Raw genomic sequence first — 9,671 nt, forward strand, 5'->3', positions numbered from 1 at the left:
ACATCAATAGCCAGAGAGCATCCAGAGGAGGGCAAACAGGATGGCAGAGGGCTTGGAGCTGATGCCATATGAGGCTTAGTTGAAGGAACCGGGGGTGGTTAGTCTAAAGAGTAGAAGGCTCCTGGGGGTACACGATAGCTGTCTTCAAGGACTTAAAAGCCTTGTTCTGATTGGCTCCAGAGGGCAGAACCAGGAGCAGCCATGGAGGGAGAAAGGAAGGTGCCAAGAGGCCAAAATAGGTTTAGAAAAAAGGAAACATTTCCTACTAACGATCCCAAAGTAGAATGAGCTGCCTTGGGAGGGAGCAGGATCCCCCTCAGTAGAAGCCTTCAAGCAAGGGTTTTATAGAGGGCATTCTTTTTTTGAGTATGGCCATTGAGGTCTCTTCACACTCTAATATTCTGTGGTTCTCTTTTGCGTTTGGATATTCCCCAGGGTTTTCTGAACACCTAATGATTCTTTGGCCATGTTATGATTGGAAACTCACCATTAATCTTCCTTTGCCTAGATGCCACTTTTCCCTCTCTCACAGTTATTTGGAATTGAGCATAGACTTTGTCCATGTTCCAGATAGGGGAGTCCTGGACTAGCCCCTTGATCCTTTTAACCTCCTGTCGTACCTCCTCTGGGCATTGCACGTAGCATTGGTTCTTGCCTTCTGAATGGACCTGCCAAACTGATCTCTCTTCCTTTTGACCAAAACAAGACTAACTTACACCAATTGTTAGACTTCAATACTTGCACAGATCTGCAATCTCTTCCGCTAAAACTGATCCCAACCATTTTGTTTGCCCGGTGTGCCGGGTGCCTTCCTTGAGCCCTCTTGATATTAGTGAGCATCTGAGCCATTCGTTGCTTACTCTTTGCTTTATGACCAGCCAACCTTCTTTTCCAGTCATTCACTTTTCTGATACTTCTGATTTTGCACAATTCTTCATTAGTGCTGTCTTGTTGCCTACTCATGACCACCATATACCTCACCAGGGCCATTTGGATTGCCCTTGCTTTTGGAGATTGGGGTTTTTTGTGAATTACAGCCATGTGACATCACTGGAAGGATCTTGATGCTGAAGAGGTTGACTTCAGTTTGAGTTCATTAAAAGAACTTCAATTTCCTGAAGACAATCCAGTTTGTTCTCCTTTCTTCCAGTTCTGGAGCTAACTCAGCATCCACTTGGGAAGGGAATAAAGGCACAAGACTGGTAGGGACAATGGCATAAGTTTAAATTTGGAAATGTCTAAAGAGGCCTGCCCCTCCTTGATGAAATGGATGGAGTTTGCTAAGGAAGGGATGCATCCCTTCTCTGGACCTCTCCATAATGCTGAAGCTGGTGGGGCCTGCCTATGGAGGGAGAAGATGGTTAGTGATATTCCCACATGTCAGTTCTCTGCTCTAGCCATACTGGTTTATTTAACTCTCCCCTAAAAAATACAGAACTCCTTGAGATCAGGGCCTGATTTGCTTTTCTGTTTGTATCCCAGCACCTAACACAGGACTTGGCATATAGTAAGTGCTCAATAAGCATGCTTTTCCTTTCATCTTTCATCCATTCATTTGTATGTCTGTGCAAGATAGAGATACTAACACATTAGCTTTATGGATTGTTCATCCAGCTGCATATAGCCTGGACAGTTAGGAATCCTGGGTCAGGCCCCAGGTGCTTTTTTAGGATGAAGAACAGAGTTTGGGGGTCGTAAGACAGAGGGAAAGATAGAATGATAAAAGCTTATGATCAACAAAGGGAACTTCAGAGTTCATGAACATGGAAATGGCCATCTCGGTGTGACTGAGAGGGGATGGTGGAGTCACTAATGGGAGTTGAGTAGATTAGTGAATTGAGAAGTTATAATATTGGAGGGAATATCAATAGGTATATTAGGTTTAAGTCCCCTAGTTTTAGGGCAGGAATTGAGGTGGAGAGAAAAACTTTGAGACAGTTGTTAAACTCCTTGAGAAAGGAAGGAGAATATCCAAGGGGTCAGTACATAACAGCTTAATAGGATGATAAACTTGGATTGAATGAGCTCAAAGGCAAAGTTGCTGAGCAATAGTAGTAGAAGGAGAGTCTGAAAGTGGAAATGTGAAGCAAGGAATATTTACCCAGCTTCCACCTCCAATTAGTACTAGGGGAGGAAATGGCATGAATGAAAGTGTGACCAGCACTAGAAAGAGACGGGTCTGGGATGCAACGGCAACAGGAGGGATCTAGGCCTCCCCGAGTATCAGAAGATAAGAGAGAGTGAGAAAGGAAAAGTTTGAAGATGGAAGTAAGTTTGTTAATTGTGGAACAGGCATTCCAGAGAGCATGGTGGTGAATTAGATAGAGTGCCAGACCTAGAGTTAAGAGAATCTGAATTAAAGTCCAACCTCAGACACTTGCTAGCTGTGTGACCCTGGACAAGTCACTTAACCTCTGTTAGCCTTAGTTTCTTCATCTGTAAAATGAGGCTAATAATAGCACCTACCTTGTAGGGTTGTTGTGAAGATGATATGAGATAATAATTGTAAAGCATTTAGCATAGTACCTGGCACATAGTAGGTATTATATAAATGTTGCATAGTATTATAGTTGGAGCTATTAAAACTTTAAAGTGCACTAAGATTTTTGGGACACCCTGTACTTACTCCCGCCACATAGCCCCTCCCCAATATACTTTTTTTTTTGGAGGGCAATTGGGGTTAAGTGACTTGCCCAAAGTCACAAGGCTAGTAATTGTGTCAAGTGTCTGAGGCCAAATTTGAATTCAGGTCCTCCTGACTCCAGGGCTGGTGCTCTATTCACTGTGCCACCTAGCCATGCCCCCCCCATATACTTTTGATGCCCGTGTTTTATGTACATGCATATATTTTGATACCTTTTTTATAATTTTTTTTGATGTGAATGAGTGCTGTATTTTATTGAAGACTTCTTCTGAATCTCTTAATGTAACCATGAGGCTTTGATGGGGGTACCTCTGATCAATTCATTCACACACACACCTCCAAGTTCAATGCATGAAATTACAGAAAGTAAAGGACTGGTAACATAGATAAGGATGTGTTAAGGTCTGAAAGAAGTATTTTTACTCTTATCCTTTTACAACGTGTGACTAAGTTTCTCAGTCATGCTAACAGAATTAGATAAGGTATTTATTAAACACCATTTCTTATGAGCCAATCACTGTGCTAAGCACTGGGGATACAAATACAAGCAAGCAAGGAAGTCGCTGTCCTCAAAGAGCTTACTTTTCTACTAGGAAAAGACAACACATGAAGAAGAGCTAGAAAGGGGGAAGTCGAGTAAATAGATGTTTTCTAACCTCAACTGAACTCACCATTCATCAGGAGCTCCCTTTCCCCCCTAATTCTATACTTCATACTATATATACGTTTGAATTCATCCCTAATTCTTTTCTCCTTTGCTCCAGTCTCAGAGGAAGAGGAGGCCCTGCTTGTTGAGGCTGACCCCTTCACTTGGGCCCTTGATCCCATCCCCTCCTCTCTCCTTTGGGAGCTTGTCTATTTGGTCATCTCCCTCACAGTCTCTCATCCTCAGTCTCTCTTCCTGGAACCCTTCCATGTTGTCTAACATGCCCAGGTCCCCCCCTCCATTCCTTAAAAATGGCCCTCCAGTTGACCCTGTCATCCACTCATGCTATTGTCTTAATTCTTGCTTTCCCTTCCGAGCAAGACAGCTAGAAAAAGCTGTCCATAGTTGCTTCTTTGATTTCCTCCTCTCACATCTCTGAAGTGGAGGGGATCCTTTTTTGGGTATGTGGGCTAGACTAGATGGCCACTGAGGTCCCTTTCAGCTCTTTGATTCCATAATCTCTGATCCTGGTAACATGAGACATGGATTCTATCTTTGACTTGGCCACTGACAAGCTGTATGACCTTGATCAGGTCACCTAACATTTCTGTCTCATTCCATTCTTATATGAAGGGTGGTACTATATACTCCCTTCTCTAATAGAACTCATATAAGAATGAGTGAGATGATGATAAAATATTTCATATTTATATATTTAGAATGTAAGTTCCTTGAGAGTAGAGATGATTTCATTTTTGGCACTTGTATCCCCATTGCCTAGCACATAGTAGGTGTTTCATAAATACTTGTTTGCTGAAGCATATGCCATGCTAAGGGCTATAAAGTGCTCTAGTCCAGCTGCAGAATGAAAGGCACTTCTGGGCCTTTGTAGAATGGAACTGTCTTTCTTGCCAAGGGTTCCAGCATTGCTGGCTTCACTTTTTTTTAAACCGAGGGTGCAGAAAAGTGATGGGATTTATTTAACATTATATTTTATGACTGGATTAATATTTGCCCTTGAAATTTTTTTGGAAATGAAAAATGAATTTAATATTGCATTGTGAAGAGGGACACGAGTGTGGAGCACAGAGAGCTGTTTTTCTTCTCGTTGCCCTTTCTTTCAAACTTGCCCCTTGGTTATTACAGAGCGTCGTGGAGAAGAGAAAGGGTAAAAAAGAGGCAGTGAGAAGAACAGTCATCGAAAGGATACCAGAGTGCAGAAAAACTCGGGTGAGACGTGGTCAAGTGAAGCCATTTGGGTGAAAGAAAGAACTCGTGGCCCAGTGTAGCAGTTGGCTCTGAACAGGATAGGGGGAAAATATTACACTTGGCCAAAGAGCTTTTTTATTTTTACCAAGAACAGTAGGAGATAAAGGGACAGTCTCCAAGGTAGTCTGGGAAATCCATCCCAGACATCATCTAGGCAGCTGACTTAATTCATTCTATTCCTATTATCATAAATCTGACTGGCACATAAAATTCTTGTGCCTGGAAATACTGGCCTGAGAAATCCCTTTTGGGCCCTCGCTTGGGTTTTTATGTGAATAATGAAGACTGGGAAACTACCCAACAGTAGAGAGAATCCAAGCAAACCCTGTACCCGCAGAAAGTTTAGAGGCCCAAATTCAAGTCTGGCTATGCTCAGTGTGTGGGTAACAACCTGCGCTAGGGTGTTTGGTTTAGTGATGCTCATTGGCACAACAAAGCTGCCCTTTGTATATGAATATTGAGCATTGCTATTCCTGCTCTCTTACCCTGACCCCTCCAAGACCAACTGCATACATTTGCAAGACGGCAGACCTGGGTCAAAGATGCAATCTGTGGTCAGAGGACAGAGCAAATCTAATTGTCTCACACAGGGAAGGGATCCATGACCAGAGTTGCAACTAGCATGAGGATGAGTGAGGCTTTCCCCTCAGGGTATCAGCATTTGTGGGAGAGGATATTTCCTCCCTGTGGTGACTGCTGCTCCTGGGCCTCACCTTGTGGTTCTACTCTGGTCCATGCCAGCCATTTAGGGTAGATACAACCAATGCCTTGCTGCCCAGTGCCCCTCTCTTGGGGGTCTTTCTTACCCATCAATCCCCACAGGGCAAGTACCAGACTCTAGAGGACAGATCACACTCTTCTTCCAAGGCAACCACAGAAACCCATAGGTGCACTGCCATATTCCACCCCTCCGACTTTCACCCAGCTGAATTGGCCCCAAGTTCAATATTTCCTACTTATGTATGCCTATAACCTTAGTTTCATTGGCACCCTGGTAGATTTGAATGGAAGATCTACTGAAATTGCTCTAAATTAATTCCAAACCCTAAATTAAAAAGAGTGCGATATATTTAAAAATATGTGTTTCATGCTGATTGTTCCTGATTAATGATTAGAAAATCACTTTTGAATGATCAGGAAACATTAGCTCCCACTGGTGATCATTTTCCATTGGAAATAAACTATGCAATCACTTAGTATATCTTGTTATATTGTGCTAATTCCACAGGCCTCTTTTCCTAAAACACTGATGGAAACTAGTGACTCTAGGCAAATCACTTCACTGTTCTGAACCTCAGTTTCCCCATGTGTGACATGAAGGAGCTGGGCTAGATGATCTATTGACTAGATAAGATGGTCCCTACCATTTAGACAGTCATGGTGACTTTCAGTGAGATGTGCCTTTTCCCTTGAAATGGAAAGAAGATCGAACCAGAATGCCTGGGATGCCTGTTTTTGCTGTTTCTAGGGATGACCCCTGAGGGTGACATGAAGCTATGTCTGTGAAGGACATGAGAGGTAGCTGACCTAATACCTGTTTTCTTCTCATGCTGGTCTTGAGCCAATTCAGATCTCCCAGTTTAATTTCCAAAGAAGATTTTGTTCAGTTCCTTCTATCATGAGTAACTGTTTAATGCTCTTGTCCCCATGTCTGCTCAACCATCACATTCTGTCCCAGTGGCTATTTGAATATAGTTTGGCTTGTAGAGATCTCTCTAGAAACTCATGTGCTAGGACTTGTGTGCATGTGCATGTCTATAAAAAGCAAGAGAAGTTGTAGAAAAGACTGGGATGGGTTCTTTGGTTATCAAGCTAAGATGAAACTCTGGTTGGGTTGACTAATAGATGTAGTATGCCATAGTGCATAGAATACTGGACGTGGCCTCAAGCAGAACTAGGATTAAATCCTGCCTTTTGTAATTGACTAGCTTACTAGTTGCAGCAAGTGGAACTGGGCAGAGGGGCTTCTGACACTGTGATCATTCCAGGTATGGGGTACAATAGGAATAAAGGCATGGAGACCAAAAAGGGAGGCCGAGAATGGAGGATAGTGAGTCCTTAATACTATACCTTGCTCCTGAAGCTTCCCCCCAAATTCCTTTTGTGGTCTAGGATCTGTGGCTATTCACCGTGGAGAAGAGAAGAATGGGGGGGGGACTTGGGTTGGGCATAATAGGTGACTTTAGATATTTGAAGCACTAAACCCTGTGGAAGAGAGTTTAGACTTGGCAGTGGGAAAGAGGGAGCCAGAGCTACATTTTCCCTTTCTTGATGTGATCTTTTCTTGACCATCATTTCTTAACCACCATTTGAGAATAAGCCTCTATTTCAGTGTAGATGGGAAGTCAATCTAACCCCTATGTGTTGCCCTCCTTTACCCCAAGTCTCAGGCAAGGCAACCAAAAGACAGTCTTTTTTGTCTCATGCTGCTGAGGGCAACAACAGCTTAGCATATTAGGAAGTCTCTCTCCTCTCCATTAGACCATGACAAATTGTTCCCAAGGCTAGTGGCTGTGTGTTTTCTGTAAGTATTCAATAAGTTTTGGTGGAAAATGGCTTATATTAAAAAAACTGCCTACCCCATAGAAACTTTCCTTCTCTGTGAGCCAAATGATGCTTCTCCCTGCCTTGGCTTGTAACTATGGACAAAATGAAACTTTTTACCAACTTGAACCCTAAGTTGGAAACAGTGGGGTTTCTTTCCATGATAGACTTGTTCTTCTTGGCCCCAAAGAGTAGAACCAGTAGCAATGGATGATTATAGAAATGAAGATTTGAACTTGGTATAAGGGAAAAGTAATGAATAGAACTACCTTCAAATTGTGCTGAGCCTGCTTTGAGAGGGATGGATTGTCCCAAAGGTTGGCGTTGAGGAGGAAATTCTTGTTCAGATACAGGGCTCTGAGGTTCCACCTAACTGACATTCTGTGACTTGGATATCAGCTGAATATCTGTGGGTAGACCACTTAATCCTTCAGAGCTTCTGGCAGCTCCCTAAGACTTGGAAGTCACAGATGGGCCACAATTTGTGTCAGGAGGGAGAGCCTGCCATGATGAGATTACAGGTTATTCATGGATATCAGAAAACAGAAGAATGGATATTCATAATGACAAGGTCCAGTTTTCTTCCCAGCTCCTAATTCAGTTTTTTGACAGTTCTGATCCTTCTATCCTTCTGAGCTATAAAGCCACTCTTTGACTTGGGCATTTAAGTCTAGAGCACATTTCACTAGTTTGCTCTCTTTCAACCATGTCACAGACTCACAGAATTTGAGTGAGAAGGGATCTCAGCAGCCATCTAATCCAATTTGTAGCCAAAAAGGAGACCCCACTATGATATCCAAAAGGTCATCTGGCTTCTGCTATAAGACCTCCAATGGGGGGGGGGGAGCTCATGACTTCCAGAGTCAGCTCATTCTGCCTTGGGATAACTCTCATTGTTTAGAAGTCTTGCCTGACATTGAACCTCAGTTTTCCTCTTTGCAATTTCTACCTATTGCTGTTCCTGGTTCTTCCGTCTTGGGCTAAACAGAGGAAGTTTAATCCATGTGATTGCCCCCTGAAATATCCGAAGATAACTACTACCTCTTTTTGTTTCCCCATTATGTCTCCTGCCCAATTTTCTCTCCTCCAGAAAAAAACCCCAAACCAACATATCCAGTTCTTTCAATAATCCTCATATGATATGAATTCAAGAAGGTCCTTCACCTGCCTGATTGGCTTCCTCTGTGTATTCTTCATTTTATCAATGTCCTTCCTAAATTGTGGTACCCAGAACTGAATGCAAGGCTCCAGGTGTGGTCTGACTGGTCGGAATACAGTGGGCCTGCCACTTCCCTGGTCCTGGAAGCTCTGCCTCATTTAATGCAGCCTAAGAGTACGTGGGCTTTTTAGGAAGGATCCCCAGAGCAACCTGTGGAGGAGCTCTCAGTGGAGATTGCATTGGTGAGCTGCAAGCTCATAGATGGCATGTAGCAGCTTGGGTTTCCCCCACCTAGACCATCATTGTGAATGGTTAAATGAGTTATAGCCCTCTCTTTGGGAGTTGGAAAGACAGGAGAAATGGTTGCTTTCCAACCCAGCTGGCAACGGCTTAACAGCTTCTGATTGCTCTCCTCATCGCTTAGCCCCTGGGGCGCTTAACCCCTGGGGCGCTTAGCCCCTGGGGCGTTGCCCTGTGCCTTCCACTTTTGAAGTACCTTGAGATTGGACTTGATTCCTACAGCCTCAGCCCCCCCCCCCCCCCCCGACTGATGGCCTTCATTGACTTTGGTATAAATAACCTCCACCCCCAGTGGTCCTTAACCGCACTTATCTGTGTCAAGTTCTAATCAGGCACAGCATTGGAAGTTTTAAAAATTTGTCTGAGCCTCTGTTTACGTGCAGCCACCAAACCGAGCCCTAATGAGGAAAGGTAAACTTGCCTGTGGAGTTGGTTCTTTGGATATAGCTTTCACTCTCTGTACCACAGCTGTTGGGAGGCACAAAGCTATTTCTCTTGGCTCAAAATGCATGCATATGTACTGGAATAAGAAACCTGGAATCTCACAATTTGGCAGACAAAGTGTCCAGCACGGCACTGCGGGCTCGTGGCCACTCCCTGAGCCTGATTCCCCCTACCGTGGCGAAGGCAGAGGGGCTCGGTGAAGAGGGCTATGTGTTTCCTCTGCAGCCTTGAGTCTGGGGCGCCTGTGGAGCCCTGAAAAAGGGGGTGACTGGAGCTCAGCAAAGGTGGAGTGGAAGCCTTTGTGACACGGCATCCAGGAATCTGGGTGCTAGTCCTGCCTTTGGAACTGATTGGGCAGCCACTCCCAAGCTTCCTCATTGATGAAATAGGAACAATATTACTTGTGCTGCATAGGGTTACTATAAAGACCAAGTGAGATCATAGATAGGAAAAACCTGGTAAAGGACTATAGACGACAAAGATATTATTGTTTGTTAGTATGTGGGCTCTGAGAAGGCTGATGTGTTCTTAGGGTGTATGAAGGGAGCCACAGCTTCCTGGAAAAAAAGGACATGACAGTGCTGTGGTACCCTGACCTGGTCAGGACCTAGTGGGATGATTATATCCTGTTCTGGTCACGGTATTTTAGGAAGGAAATGGAAAAG

The sequence above is a fragment of the Petaurus breviceps genome, unplaced genomic scaffold, assembly GCF_028583685.1.
Source record: "Petaurus breviceps papuanus isolate PSGF00001 unplaced genomic scaffold, PetGlider_PUasm1.0 90681, whole genome shotgun sequence".
Classification (NCBI taxonomy): domain Eukaryota; kingdom Metazoa; phylum Chordata; class Mammalia; order Diprotodontia; family Petauridae; genus Petaurus; species Petaurus breviceps.